Source organism: Trachemys scripta, chromosome 1, assembly GCF_013100865.1.
Source record: "Trachemys scripta elegans isolate TJP31775 chromosome 1, CAS_Tse_1.0, whole genome shotgun sequence".
In the NCBI taxonomy this organism is placed as follows: Eukaryota; Metazoa; Chordata; order Testudines; family Emydidae; genus Trachemys; species Trachemys scripta.
In genome coordinates, this window is record NC_048298.1 from 252,793,528 (window position 1) to 252,808,029 (window position 14,502).

The following is a 14,502-nucleotide window of genomic DNA, read 5'->3' on the forward strand; positions in this document are numbered from 1 at the left end:
AGACAGAACCATTTTTTTCCTCCAAAAAGGCTATATAAGCCTGCTCAGTGCCTGCTTGGGGCTGTCCATTCCAGCAGCAGCGCATGCACGGTCGGGTCTTCCTAACACTCCAGAGCTAGAGAGAAGAGTACCATCTATCTCACAGCGAGGTTGAGGAAGGAGAGGCCTGTCATCACTATTCCTATCACAGTAAACTGAATCCATTTTACCTGTGGAGGGTCCTGCTTTCCTGGTGTCCATCATCCCAGAGGGTCTCCCCACCTGCGACGAAGTCCAACAATCATCGGGACTCCCCAGTAGTCCTCCTCGAAGGCTCTAAATCAGCCAGAGAGTAGAAGGTCCTGCGCTTCGTACCTTGCACGCTGTGTCCACTGCACCTAAATCATAGGAAATTGGGGTTTCTTTTATTGTTTTTCTGAATGCCAAGGGAGGTTTTGTGGGTCTGAGCTTCAAGCTCTTAAAGCCAGTCACTGAATCACTGTATGGTTAAGTTTGTGTTTCTTCCCCCCACCCCCATTTCCCCCAGTTTTTTGTACCTTTGCCCTTAATGTACTTACCTTTGTTTGCACCATATTACCTTGTCTCTCCTTATTTTTATTATATCACACAGGGAGAGAGGGACACCCTTATTGTAAGCTAAATCCACTGGTGACAGACACGGAAGGGAGCCGAATCTGCTCTTCTGAGAAAAGGGGCTTTCCTTTTCTATATTTCCCCCTACCATTTTCTCTCTGAAGCATTACCTTACTCCCCTTGGGGTAACACCAGTTAATTTGAGTAAGCTAACATACTTGTGCATGCTATTCAGGTCACTTCACAAACATTTTTTCCAGGACACGTGTGGCTCAGCCTAGGATGAAGCACAAGTGTTTGCAGGGTGTCCAGGCTAGCATGTTAGCTAACTTGAAATAATTGGCAATCAAATATACACAACTCTCTCCCCACCTGCAAAAAAAAAAAAAAGACTCCATAGGGTAGGAATCCAAGGAGGCAGATTTAAAGTTGTGTGGCTGTGCTGTGTGGGAAGTATCACCTTAACTCTGCATTTCATGGCTTTTCCATGTTTGTGTTTTGGGAATTAAGCTCATATTCTGGAAGGATACAAGAAGCACAGAATTCAGTGCTAGTAACCTAACACCTTATTAACAAAGTTCTTACAGGTGTACTGGGCTAAATACATTAGACTAAAAATAGCACTAAACAATTTTAAATCTCATCCTTTAAAAAAGGGGTTTTTTAAATGTTCAGTCTAGCAAATAGGTTTATTTCAAGTAGAATTGCATATGCATTCAAGTAGTTTGAATACATGCTTAATCACAAGCTGGCCCCAGATATAGTCTGTTTAACAAGCAGAAGAATTACTTCATCTTCTCCTTCTTCAGGAGCCATATATTTTAGGCAGTTTAGATATTTCAAATGGCTGCTTTTGTAAACTACCCTACAAAATTGTATTTCTTCTGCATTTGTTCTCTCTGCAGCAGCTCCATAAGGTGAGATGGGAAACATTTATAGTTACTGCACCTCGGTGGAGCAGAAGGATCAGGTCAGCCTTGGGAGAAAGGAACCATAATGTGTTTAAAAATTTACTTTGGAAGAAAAGTGACTCCTGAAGCAGCCACCAAATCAAAAATGGACAGAGGAGGGAGGATGTGTTGGAGAAATCCCACTCATCTCTATCACTGTTGAAAGGTGCTCTAAACAAAGATATCTGAACTTGAACTATTAGCTTAGCCCAGTGGTACATGTACCCCAGGGGGTACTCAGAGGTCTTTCAGGGAGTACTCCACTCATCTAGATAGTGTTTCTCAACCTGGGGATTGCAGCCCCCAAGGGGGTCGAGGGATAGGTTTGGGGAGGGTAGCAAGTGCAGGGCTGGCATTAGGAGATGACAAGCAGGGTAAATGCCTGGGGTTCCACGCTATAGGGTGCCCCGTGAAGCTAAGTTACGTGCTTCAGCCCTGCTGCCTGGGTTCAGGCTTCAGATAAGGCTCACAAATGGAAAAACTGGCTCAAGTATCACACAAATATATGTACAATATTTATATTCCAATCAATTTATTTGATAAATATTTGGTAAAAATGAGGAAGTAAGCAATTTTTCAGTAATAGTGTGCTGTGAGACTTTTGTGTTTTTTAGGTCTGATTTTGTAAGCAAGTAGTTTTTAAGTGAGGGTACGCTAGACAAATCAGATCCCTGAAAGGGTTATAGTAATCTAGAAAGGTTGAGAACCACCGACTTAGCCAAGTGGTATAACTGTCATGTGAGTAATATTACTGAAATGAGGTTGGATAGGATTTTCAAAAGTGCATAAGTGAAAATGGACAGTGCAATTACATTCATGAACATGGGATTTCAGTCAAGCTTGGTTGAAAACACTGCAAAGGACTTGGGATGAGAACCTCCTGTCTAAAGAAGCTTAACCTGTTAGTTTAGTCTAGAAAGCAAGTTACAATTCTATGTTTTATATGCAACCATTTGTTTCCAATAGTCTTCCTCATTATCTTCTGAATCTCTTGTTTTTAATGATATATTTGTAGTGAAAACAAGAATAAGTTTATCTCAGTGCTGTATTGTTAAGCAAATTGCTGGTCCTGAGCTGAATCTTACAAGCATGGTGTGTGCACGACAGACCTGGTATTTCTGTGAGTGTTCAGTGGATAAGGGATGAGACACTACAGGGGACGGCTTCAGAAGGACTCAGGTGCACTTATTGTTAATCTACAAGGGAAAGTAAGGGCTGGCGTAGCCCAGAGGAGAGTGCTTGGGTAGCTATAACAGGCTGGTGTTGTTAGGGAGCTGATACCCAGTTTAGCACAAGTAAGTCTCCCTCTCACTGAGGCTGGGGGTAACAAGGTACTCAGAGGCCTGGGTACGCATCACAGTTACCGTATATTATGAATTGAGCTTACCTTTCCAAGTGAGTTTTGCATACACACTACCCAAAGTCAGCAGCCTCCTTCTTCAGCTATCCCTTGATACGAGGATGATGTCTGCCAAGCGGGTTCATTGCTGAGCTTTTAGGTGGCTGAGGAGCCCAATTTGTGCCCTGCAGATTTTCCCACAGAAGTGACAGCTGTAATCTTGGAGGAGACATAGTTGTTGGCTGGACTGTTGTGCACTTTCTCTCCTCCTTTGTCGCTTCTCTCTCTCATGAGCATGTCTGTTCTCCTCAAAGTGAGCTGTGGGTCAGTGTATGGTGTGGTGCCACTGTGTTCTGTTCCGCGCCAAGTCCTCCCAGTTTGTTGGGTTGATGCCTCCCTTTTTAAAGGGGACTTTCAGTATGTCTTTGAAGTTCTTTTGCTGCCCTCCACAAGCCCTTCTTCCCTGACTTAATGGAGAGAAGAGTACTTGCTTCTGGAGGTGAGTGTCAGGCATATGTACAGAGTTAGTGTTTCATGACCTGCACTTCTACACTGCTGATGTTGGCTGCAGAGAGAATGCTGATATACCTGCCATCAACTGTAACAAATGCAAACATTTTAGAAAGGTCAGGGCCAGTCTACAGGCCTTTTTGCTCTGGTGTAATGGGTGTGAAAACTCTCATGTAAATAGTGTTTTGAATTTTATGAATATGGTCACATATGCTTTAGAGTTTAAAAAAGATTCTAAAGATTACAAGCTTATGCCAGCTGGTTTTGAACAAGCCAGTCATAACCAGGGCAATGGAAAATTATGAAAAGAATATGAGATGCCAAGATTTGCATTTTGTCATAAGCGATTGCTGCTTTAGAGCACCTTTCTACTAAGCAAAATGAGGGGTTTTTTTCCCTCTCCACAATTGAAATCTTCCACCTGTTTTTCTTTTGTTTGTTTTGTTCTTGAGATGTCTTCATGAGCAACCCCTGATCATGTCCTCAGTATTTCTAGTTCTGAAAGTGTATATCATGTCAAGCGCTGCTATATGCAGAATGCTAGGGAAAGCAGTGGATAGCAAAAGAGCTCCCAAGGGGTAGTGGGATAGCTTGAGAAAGCTGATGCTTGGTTTAAAGCTTAAAAAAAGATATACATGAGGTGACATATGCCACCATGTTCCTCTCTAGGGGCTGCCTGAGTGGAGGCTGTGGTGCATTGCTTCCTCTATCCTGCAGCCGACAGCAGGATCATGATGGTAAGGCTTTTGAGGACTCGCTCTCAGAAAGAGAGAAATCTCCCAGGCACCTTCACCAAGTTCTACTCAAACCTCAAGTAAACAACTACTCACCAATGGGCGCATTTTCTGAGGCACAATTATACTCTGTGCAAGAGCCATCCCTAAATGCACACAGTCCTTCCCCCTTGGTAAGACAAATATCAATTCTTTTTTATTATTTCATTTGATGCTTCAACAATGTGCTTGGCCCATTCCAGTAATAATAATACTAATACCTTGTGCTTCATACTGCTTTTCAGCAGTAGATCCCAAAACACTTTACAGAGGAGGTCAGTACCATTATCTTTTTTACCGAGAGGGACACCGAGGCACAGAGAAGTGACATGACTTGCCCAAAGTCACCCAGCAGACCAATGGTAAAGACAAGACTAGAACTTAAGTCATCTGTAACCAAGCCTAGCATGCTGTCTTCTAGGACAAATCAAAGCCATGCTCCCATCCCCTAAGAAGCTTACAGGTTACCTGCAGATGCAGGTAACAGGGCACTACGGAGGAAGAGAACAGGGCAACCCTCAATAAAATTATTTGGGTGTTTAGAACTGCCTAGTGCTCAGAAAGATGGAACAATATATTTGTTTTTTTAAAGATTAGTAGAAAAAATTGCTCTCATGTTCAATTCCACTTTTCAATCCTGTATCCAGGAAGTATCCCATCTTCAATGCAGGTTCTTCTTGCTTGGTACTTACATTCATCCATTATGTGGATTTCCTGTGATAGCATCCACCTTCCTCACCATGCATGTTGTCCGCATTGGACAATCTCCATCAGAGCTGGCATGTCTGGGAGTGGTCTCTTTTGCTCCACCCACCCCTGGAAAGAAGAGAGCGATGGGCTCATCAACAACCTAAGCAGCCAAACAGAAGGTGGAGTAGGGTGAGGGGATGATCTTTCCCCTCTACCCAACGGAAATATAAACAGTGCAACATCTCCCAGTCTGATCCTTCTGTAATGCTGTGAGTTGCAAATAAATGCACAGAGATGTGAGATCTAAATATGAGTTGCTCCAGCTCTACTTACTCCCACATGCATGTACATAAAGCTCTGTAGCTTTATATTATTGAAATGATTGTATATATTGAAATAAATGTATACACTGAGAATAAGTTGTGTTTTTGTAAGTATGTGGAGTTAGACTTGTAAATAAACCTAGGAATTGGTGCAGAGCTACGCATACAGAACATGCATGTAGCTGGAGCACTAGGTGATAAACCAAAGGGTCAGGGGCTGGTCACTGTCAGGCTAGCCAACTCTCTCCCCACTTCTCACGCCCCTGCTACTGTTTGAGTTATCAGGGAGCAAAATAAAGGCATTAAAAGGGTTGTGCTATGAAAAAACCTTACACTTCATTCATGTTTTGATAACTGCAAAACTGGCCATACAGACCTGATCAGGCGTTAAACAACGCCAAAAATCAAAGCAAATATTTTGGGACTCAGGAGCACTACAAGATATTTTATTGCTAAAGATAATTTTTTTCTCCAGCAAATTATATGCATCTGGAAATAGAGGAGTATAATGAAAGGATTTTTATATTGCTATTAATCATAATTATCTATATATAGTAAAGCAAAATGTATTTGCAGGGATCAGTTGGTGAATATTGTCTTTGCTATATTCTATGTGGTAGGTAATAGATGTGTTTAGCAGCAACTGGCTTTTTTATTTCAAGCGTTGATTTGTTTTATTTACATAAAGCGAGTCTATCTCAAAAACAATGAGAATGTGCAAAAAAAGTATTCCCTGAGGTTTTCTTGCGTGTGTCACGTTGATGGTGGAGAGGCGGGTGCCTCCAGAAACGCTTCATTATGTAATTTAATACATGCACACTAGGAAACACTGACTAGTTTATGAGCTGCTGAAGGGCAGAGAATATATATTTCCCTGTATTTTCTCCCCATACTGAATATACTTAATACTCAGCAAATAACAATTTATAAAAATATATAAAACAACCGCAAGGAGAAGCGGATCACAGCGAAATGACTTTTCACAGAGTCCCTGAAACTTACTGAGCATGAGCCGAAATAGCTCAGTTGGGAGAGCGTTAGACTGAAGATCTAAAGGTCCCTGGTTCGATCCCGGGTTTCGGCAGATGATTTTTTTCTTTTGTGCGCTTAATGCGAAGTGACTGTCTCTGCGGTTCTCCTCCCCCTGCAGCCACAGGGGAGGCCCTGTTGCTCCCCGGCTATAGGCGCAGAGAGGCTGGGGGAGCAGCACTCCCCGTGGCCGGGGCATTTCTCTGCTGCAGAGGGGACTCGGGAGGGACCGCCCCGGAGAAGGGGGTGGGGGGCAGGCCCCAGCGGGGCGCTGCGGTGTCAGAGGCAGCAGCCAGCCGCCGCAGTGCGCCCCCGGGCGGGGCAGAGAGGAGACAAGTTGCTGGAAACGGGGCGGGGTTGCCGGTGCAGCGTGTGGGTGGCCGCGGGGCGGGTGTTCCTTGGTGGCTGGAACAGGGCTGTGAGGTTAAAGGCCCAGCGCAGCCTAGCGCCCCCCTAATCCTCCAAGGTATTTAGGCTCCCAGCTCCCATTGCGACCAATGGACCCAAGTTTGCATCCAAGACGTTTGAGGAAGGGGAGCGGCTCTAGGAGACTCCAGTCAGTGAAGTGTTTGACTCTCAGCCTAGCCCCCAACTTCATACTGGTCATAGGGCTTTAGTGCAGCAAAGCTGCGTTTGTCAGTTTCCATCGGGGCAAGGGGAGGACCGTATAGCATTGCACACTTATCTTTTCATTGCCGTCCTTGGCCTTCCTTTTCTGCTGTAACTCGCTCTTTCTTCCCTTACCATTTTAAAAAAAATATATTCTTCTCTTATTGTTCTGTGCATGCTAACGTTTACCCTGGTTTGTGCAGGTTGTTGTCATTGTGCTATTTAATTTACAGTTTTAATAGCAAGCAAGCACTGAAAATATTAATTGATGCTAGTACTCAGAGGTCCCCAAACTTTGGGGTGCACCCCCCCTAAGGGGGCACAGAGGACCATTCAGGGGGGGGCATGGCTGGGGCCTGGGCCAGCCCTCATGTGGGCAGGGAGAGAGTGCCAGCCCGCTCATCTCCTGGCCCTGGCCTTGCCGCCAGCTGTGGCCCCAGCCCTAGTTCTCTTACTCCTGGCCTCAGCCCCCTTCCTAGAGCCATGGCCCCGATCCTAGCCCTGGCTTGGGGGGGAGGCAAGCTAAAAAGTTTGGGGAGCACTGTAGTGGTGTAAGCAATCACATCTTTGTGTTTTGTAGTATAGCACTTGGTTGTCATTGTAAGTTTGTAATTTACTAATTTATTTCTAAAATTTTAACACCCCCCCATACCACAAGTTTACTCTTTCTTTGGTTGCCTCTCATCCTCCAATGAAGATCAAGTAAGGATTTCCTTTCTCAACTGTTACTTTGCCTCAATCTTGAGCCTTAACATTTACACTGCAATTTTTAGCCCTGCAACCCAAGATTCAGGAGTCCAAGTGAGCTGACTTGGGTTCATTTTGCCCATTTGGGAATTTTGTTTCAGTGTAGACATACCCTAACAGGCTGTGGGAAATCACCCACATTGTTCTGCTTTATTACCTTTGTTTATTACCACGTTCAAACTCATGCTAATTACCACTTTCCAGGCTTCTCTTTCCCAACAACCACCTCTATTTCCATTATTTTTCTCCAGATTAATTCGTTTGCTTTTTCTTTTTTCAAGATGGATCATCTACTAAGAAGTAGATTCAGAACATCTTCTCTAGCTGAAGTTTCTACTTTTAGAATCACTAAGTTTTTTTTCTCTGTACCTGAGGAACTCCTTTGATGATGAACATAAGAACGCCCATACTGGGTCAGACTAGTAATCCATCTAGCCCAGTAGCCTGTTTTCCGACCATGGTTAGTGCCAGGTGCTTCAGAGGGAATGAGCAAAACAGGCAATCATTGAGTGAGCCATTTCCTGTCATCCACTCTTAGCTTCTGGCAATCAGGCTAGGGACAACCAGAGCATGGGGTGCACCCCGACCAGCTTGGTCTATGTGAGCATGGTTGTATTTCTTTCTGACCGATACCTGGGTAGAGAGGTTATTTTACCTCGATTTAGCACTGGAATACTTAGTGTCTAGTTCTGGTGCCCACAATTCAAGAAGGATGTTGATAAATTGGAGAGGGTTCAGAGAAGAGCCACGGAAATGACTAAAGGATTAGAAACATGCTGTATAACGATCAGAGGGGTAGCCATGTTAGTCTGAATCTGTAAAAAGCAACAGAGGGTCCTGTGACACCTTTCACTTCTGTTAGTCTCAAAGGTGCCACAGGACCCTCTGTTGCTGTATAACGAGAGACTTAAAGCGTTCACTCTATTTATCTTAACAAAGAGAAGTTTAAGAGGTGATTTGATTACAACATGTACGTAGCTACCTGTGGAACAACATTTAATAATGGACTTCAATCTAGCAGGGAAAGATATACACCTCTACTCTGATATAACGCTGTCCTCGGGAGCCAAAAAATCTTACCATGTTATAGGTGAAACCGCGTTATATCGAACTTGCTTTGATCCGCCAGAGTGCGCAGCCCCCCCCCCCCGAGCACTGCTTTACTGCGTTATATCCAAATTTGCGTTATATCGGGTTGCGTTATATCAGGGTAGAGGTATAACAGGATCCAAAGACTGGAAGTTGAAGCTAGACAAATTCAGACTGGAAATAAGGTATACAATTTTTAATGGTGAGAGTAATTAACCATTGGAATAATGTACCAAGAATTGTGATGGATTCTCCATCACTGACAATTTTGAAATCAAGACTGGATGTTTTTCTAAGATATGCTCTAGGGAAGTCCTATGGCCTGTGTTAGTCTAGGAGATTAGACTACATGATCTCACACTGGTCCCTCCTGGCCTTGGAATCTATAACTCTTTGCAAACAGCAGGTATCACTAGAGCTTGCAACACTGGAGATGCTGGAGTGGGAAGAGCACACGGGCAGGCCTAAAAAACTGAGTATATTTTCAAACAGTTCAAATAATGACTGGATGTTTTTTGTATGAAAATGTAGTTTTCAATCAACCCTATTTTTGTGTGTTAAGCATGATTTGGAACAGCCTATTTATGAAACTTTAGACTTCACTCTCCATTTGTTTACCAATGTTATCTTTATTAATCGGTGATTCTGAGAGGAAACAACGTTGGTTTGTTTTTCTGTATGTAAATGTTTATAAGCTGTTACAGTAACCGATAATAAATGTTGATGGAAAATAATTCAAGATGCTTTCAATAATGGATGCTATAAATAGGTCCAAGAGAACCAGACAGAGAGCTTAAATTAGCCCAAATGAAAAAAAAAAAAAAGGCATGTTGATATAATTCAAGGACTATGCTGAAATAATGCTTGGTTAAAAATAGAAGATGTGGAACCAGAAATTAATGAACCACAATTAGTGTGTTAGCTATTAGGCTAATTTGGTGGACAAAATAACGAGGGATGGACTATTCCGCCCACCACTTCTTTTTTGGGTCCTTAAAAGAAAAGATGCTGGGGGATAGGAGAGAAGTATATAGAAGAATAGATGGAGGCTACTGGAGCGAGCTTCACCATCATGGCTAGCACTCCTGCCATCTCCTGGGACCTCAAACCTTCTTTGTCCTAATCCTGTGGCATGTGCTGACCAGATCGGACCAGAGAGAGGGATCCAGTTGACATCACAACCCTACCAGCTCCAGCTGAATCCCGAATACCATTTGAGATGAAACAGGATCAGACTAAAAGAAGAACAGGAGTACTTGTGGCACCTTAGAGACTAACAAATTTATTAGAACATAAGCTTTCGTGGACTACAGCCTACTTCTTCGGATGCATATAGAATGGAACATATATTGAGGAGATATATATACACACATACAGAGAGCATAAACAGGTGGGAGTTGTCGTACCAACTCTGAGAGGCCAATTAATTAAGAGAAAAAAAACTTTTGAAGTGATAATCAAGATAGCCCAGTACAGACAGTTTGATAAGAAGTGTGAGCATACTTACAAGGGGAGATAGATCCTAACAACAATAGCGACAACAGCAGCACCAGCCCATCGCAACTAACTTCTTCTCTTTTCCCCACAGGGACAGTTATTACCTCTCTGATACTGTTACATTTGCATTTACAGTATATTGCTTAGACAGGTGAACAAATACCTATTGAAGTGCAACATGATAATACAATAGAAACAATACCAGCTGGCTATCAAACAAGGGGTTTTTTTCCTTCTAGAAACTCTCTCCAGCTAGAGAGCAAGGGAGGTTGTTAAAATGAGAGGTTAACTTAATACTTTACATTTCAAAGGCTATCACTGTTTTGCCTTCTTTTCTGTATCTTTAATAAAAGGTTTAAAGGATTTTTAACGGTGTGTTTGCAATGGGTCTAAGCAGGCTGAGGCCTGTCTATAACCAAGCCCTGGACCTGTTTAACACTCTTTAATGTTGGACAGTGACTGGGTCAGTGTTTCTCAAATGCGGCCACCGTGGCCTCATGTGGTCACCAGGGGTTTTTCTTGCGGCCACAGCCTCCTGGGCTGTGATGGGGGAAGGGGGCGAGGTGACAAGGGAAAGCAGTGGCTACTCCCCCTCCCTAGTGCTCCTGGATACACCACCTTGGTGTTGGTTTCTCGGGCCTGCCCCTCTCTGGAGACACCTGGGGCACAACACTAGAGGAGCAGCTGGTGAGTTCTCTGCCTTCCCAGGGGCAGTGGGACTCAGGCTTTGGGGTTGAGTCCTGGGGTGGCGGGGGGCCAGCCTTTGGCTGCGGGGCAGCAGGCTCTGACCGTGGGACTTCAGGTTCCAGCCCTGGGCTCTGGCTGCATGGCTTTGGGCTCTGTCCTCCATCCATAGGGCTTCGGGCTCTAGCTCCCCGTTGCCTCCCTGGCTCCTACTACCTCCCCTGACCCCCCCTCCAGGGCTTAATTTTTCCCCAAACTTGCCAGGGCTGAGTAAGTCTGCTGTGAAAAGTGATACTTGTATGTTTGTTAATATCACTTTTCACAGCAGATTTACTAGCTACCAATAAACAAATTACAATGCTTTGGACGTGTATATGTGCATATTTATTTGTTTTTCCCAAAGTTAATTAAGTATTTTACAAAAAATTGTCAGAGCAGCCACCAGAAAGAGTTGGTAGCCGCACTCTGAGGCCACCAAATAATTGGTTCTGAGAACCCCTGGGCTGGGTTATGTTGACACCATCCATCTAAATGAATATAACAAACACAGTTTTTCACAGGTTAGCATTTATTGTAGTAGTGTGAATAAATAATGTCTCCTGGCATTGTCCCTAGACATGCTAGCATTAGGCCAGAGTTAATTTTTGTTCTAAAGGTTTCTGACAGCATTTAAAAAATTGTGTTTGGTGGTACAGAAATGCTTTCAAATGAATATTTGACATGGTATGGAATGAAGAGGCTGTTCGAAAGCCATTATGATTTTTCATGTAAATCCATATATAGAAGCTGTTCTGAAATTCAGATGCATATTAAACAAATAAGAGTATTATACAGCATATGTACAAGCAGATCATTTCCCAACTTTAATAACCTATGATTTTAAAACCTACAAAATATTAATCATTATGGATTAATATCTTGTAAATTTTTGTTTAATAGCTTATTTTAGTTTTAGAAGCATGGAAGAACATTCAAAAGTTAGACAAAGCCTTAAAATAGCATTTATTTTTCTATCTTTGAATTGAAAAGTTAGAGCTGCTTTGAGCAGAATTCTTCATCTTAACAACCTGAAATTTTGTGGGTAAGTGGTATGGCGCTGAACCCAGAATTTTGCAGTTGGATCCAATCTCTATAATGAGCCAAACCAAAATTCTAGATCTAAACATTTCCAAACTTTGTTATGTTAAAAATTCATATGCGGTATGTGCTCATCTTTGTTAGAAATGGATATTAGATTTTTATAAAAATCAAATGTGCTATATCTGATCCAAAAACGATATAGTATTGTTTTGCTGGGGTTGGGTGAAATCATGTTGAAGATGGTGACCATGCTAGCTGCCCTTTATTCAGGATACATGTAAAAAGCAATTAAGCTTTTTTATGGAATAAGATAGCTGAGACAATAGAAGCCACCACCCAAAACACAGCCCATATGCAAAGTCAGTCAGTAGCTGAGCTTTGTGGGCAAAGTGCTTTCACTAGGGTCTGAATGCATATGCAGGGGACTGGGTATTGTTTTGGCATAGTGGAGTGGAGTGTGTGTGTGTTTGTGTGGACACAGTGAGACGCACCACAGACAGAAAGCCCAGGACAGCCAGAGATGCACTTGCAATTTCACCCTGAGAGAAGGCTAAATGAGAGAGTTTGTTGGACAGAATGCTGGCTGTAGAAAGAGGCTTGGAGGATTGGCTAGCTAAACTGTCTCCTGTTGTTTGAGCCCTATTGTGTTCAGGGAAACAGGACTTTGTGTACTTCTTCGTAAACAAATTTGATTGCTCCAAAGAAGTACTGACTCCATCATTCATTTCTCTTCCTAACAGAAACAACCAGCAAGACCCTGAATAACCCCTTAAATCAAAAGGGGAAACATTATGTTTATATCTAGTTCAAATTTGTTTGTGCACAAAATTCTTTTTTTTTTCCAGTCTGTTTCTCTTTCAGGGACTAGCCTACTTATAAACTGTGCCAGTTCCAGTGAGGATGGGCCTCTAAGGATCTATCTTTGCTACAGAGTTAACCTGAGTTATCAGCGCCTGGGTCTGAGCAGCTACACTACTAAACTCTCCCCCAGTTATTGGGTCTCCACTGATGCTGCCCCCTTCTGTGTGTCGCTAAAACTTCTGGAGTCACATGCCATGGGTCTTTGTGCTGAGCTACCCCCTGGTTCTTCCCTGGTGAAATGTGGGAGAATTTGTCTGCTCTTCTGGGCATATGGGGGAATTGTGGAAAGAGATTAGACAACTATCAGCACTTGAGTGATTGAGCCTGCGTCCCTGTTGCAAAGTGGGTGTGGTATACCAGCCCAAGTGAAAGCAGAACCTGGGTTCTAACCCCCCCATCCAGCTGGGCCAGCTAGACCAGGCTGAAAGCACCCTTAACTCAGGTAACAGTTTTTGTGTGTGGATGGGAGACGGATTAGTGGCAACACCCAAGTAAGAGCCTATGTTAACTCTCCAGCCAACACGTAAATCGGAGTTCCCCTTCTCTGTCAGGCTGCCAGCACAACAGTTAATTCCCTTTTCTCTATTACCTCCTTGTAGAATTAGAAGCAAGAAAGTTCTCACTCTTCAAGAGGGTTCCAATCAGTATTTTCTCAAACAGAACAGATACATTCAGTCCAGATGCGATAAAAGGAAAGCTGTTGTATTTATTTTAAAGTATAGCAGTATAACATATGGGGAACTTTAAACATTAAGCACTTTACTCACAGTCATCTAGAAGTTTGGTAAAGCTCTACAAAGCAACCTACCTCGCCTTTTCCAGCACTAAGTCTGTCTCTGACATCCTCTGTGGAAAATGTTTCTTGAGTTTATTTGGAGCTTCCTTGTACCTGCAAGTTCCCTAATCCTGCCTTCTTTGCCTATCACTACTATAATCAATAATACTGAACACAAAGTGCTTAGTATGTAATGTAAGTAGTCTTCATAATACCCGTGAGGTAGGTAAATGCCCATGTCTTGAATGCTGGAATCCAATGCTACAGACGTTAGTTTCAGGAAAGATGCTAAATGAAGACATTTAGTAATATCTGCCCTGGAAAGGCCTCCTCTACTGATATTTAGGAGCACCTGGAAGTTATCTGTCTCAGGCAATATTGACAGTATGCAGACAGCCCCCCACGTATTAGTTTGGGTAAGGTGTTTAAGGCCACACTGATTCAGTAATTATATAGAACTCTTAATTCCCAGGAAATTCAGGATCTTTCCCTCCTGATAGCTGTGGCCATGTCTGATTATACCAACTGAGTGCAAGAACTAATAGTGGTGCTGCACTCTGTCCTCCCTGAGCTCAGAATGTCCACATTACACTTAAAAAAAATGTTTTCAATGAGATTTAGGCTTTGTGGAGCCTACATAACTTTTGGAAATGTGACCTAGTCCTCCTAAGTCACTTGGGCACTTTGAAAATGTTACCTTCCATGTAGTATGTGATCACTGGAGAATATAGAGTTATCACCTCACAATGAAATAAACGGAAGGTCCCAACAGTTTCAGGGGGAATTAATAAGATTTATTTGGGTTCTTCTCTATCATATGACAGTCTGCTGAGGAAGCCATAACTTTAGCTAATGAACCTAGTACACTAACAGTCATGTTTATACAGAAATCTGTTTCAGAAATATATGTGAAACAATGACAACATTTATAAGTGTGACCGTGAAAAGAATAATTTTGTTGGCAGTAGTACGA

At 42.8% G+C, this 14,502-nt stretch overlaps 1 non-coding gene across 1 annotated transcript; it reads left to right on the top strand.

Annotated features, from left to right (window-relative positions):
• Positions 1-6,169: 6,169 nt before the first annotated feature.
• On the top strand, positions 6,170-6,242 carry TRNAF-GAA. Its single transcript has one exon. It is a non-coding gene; the product is annotated as a tRNA-Phe (tRNA).
• Positions 6,243-14,502: the final 8,260 nt, after the last annotated feature.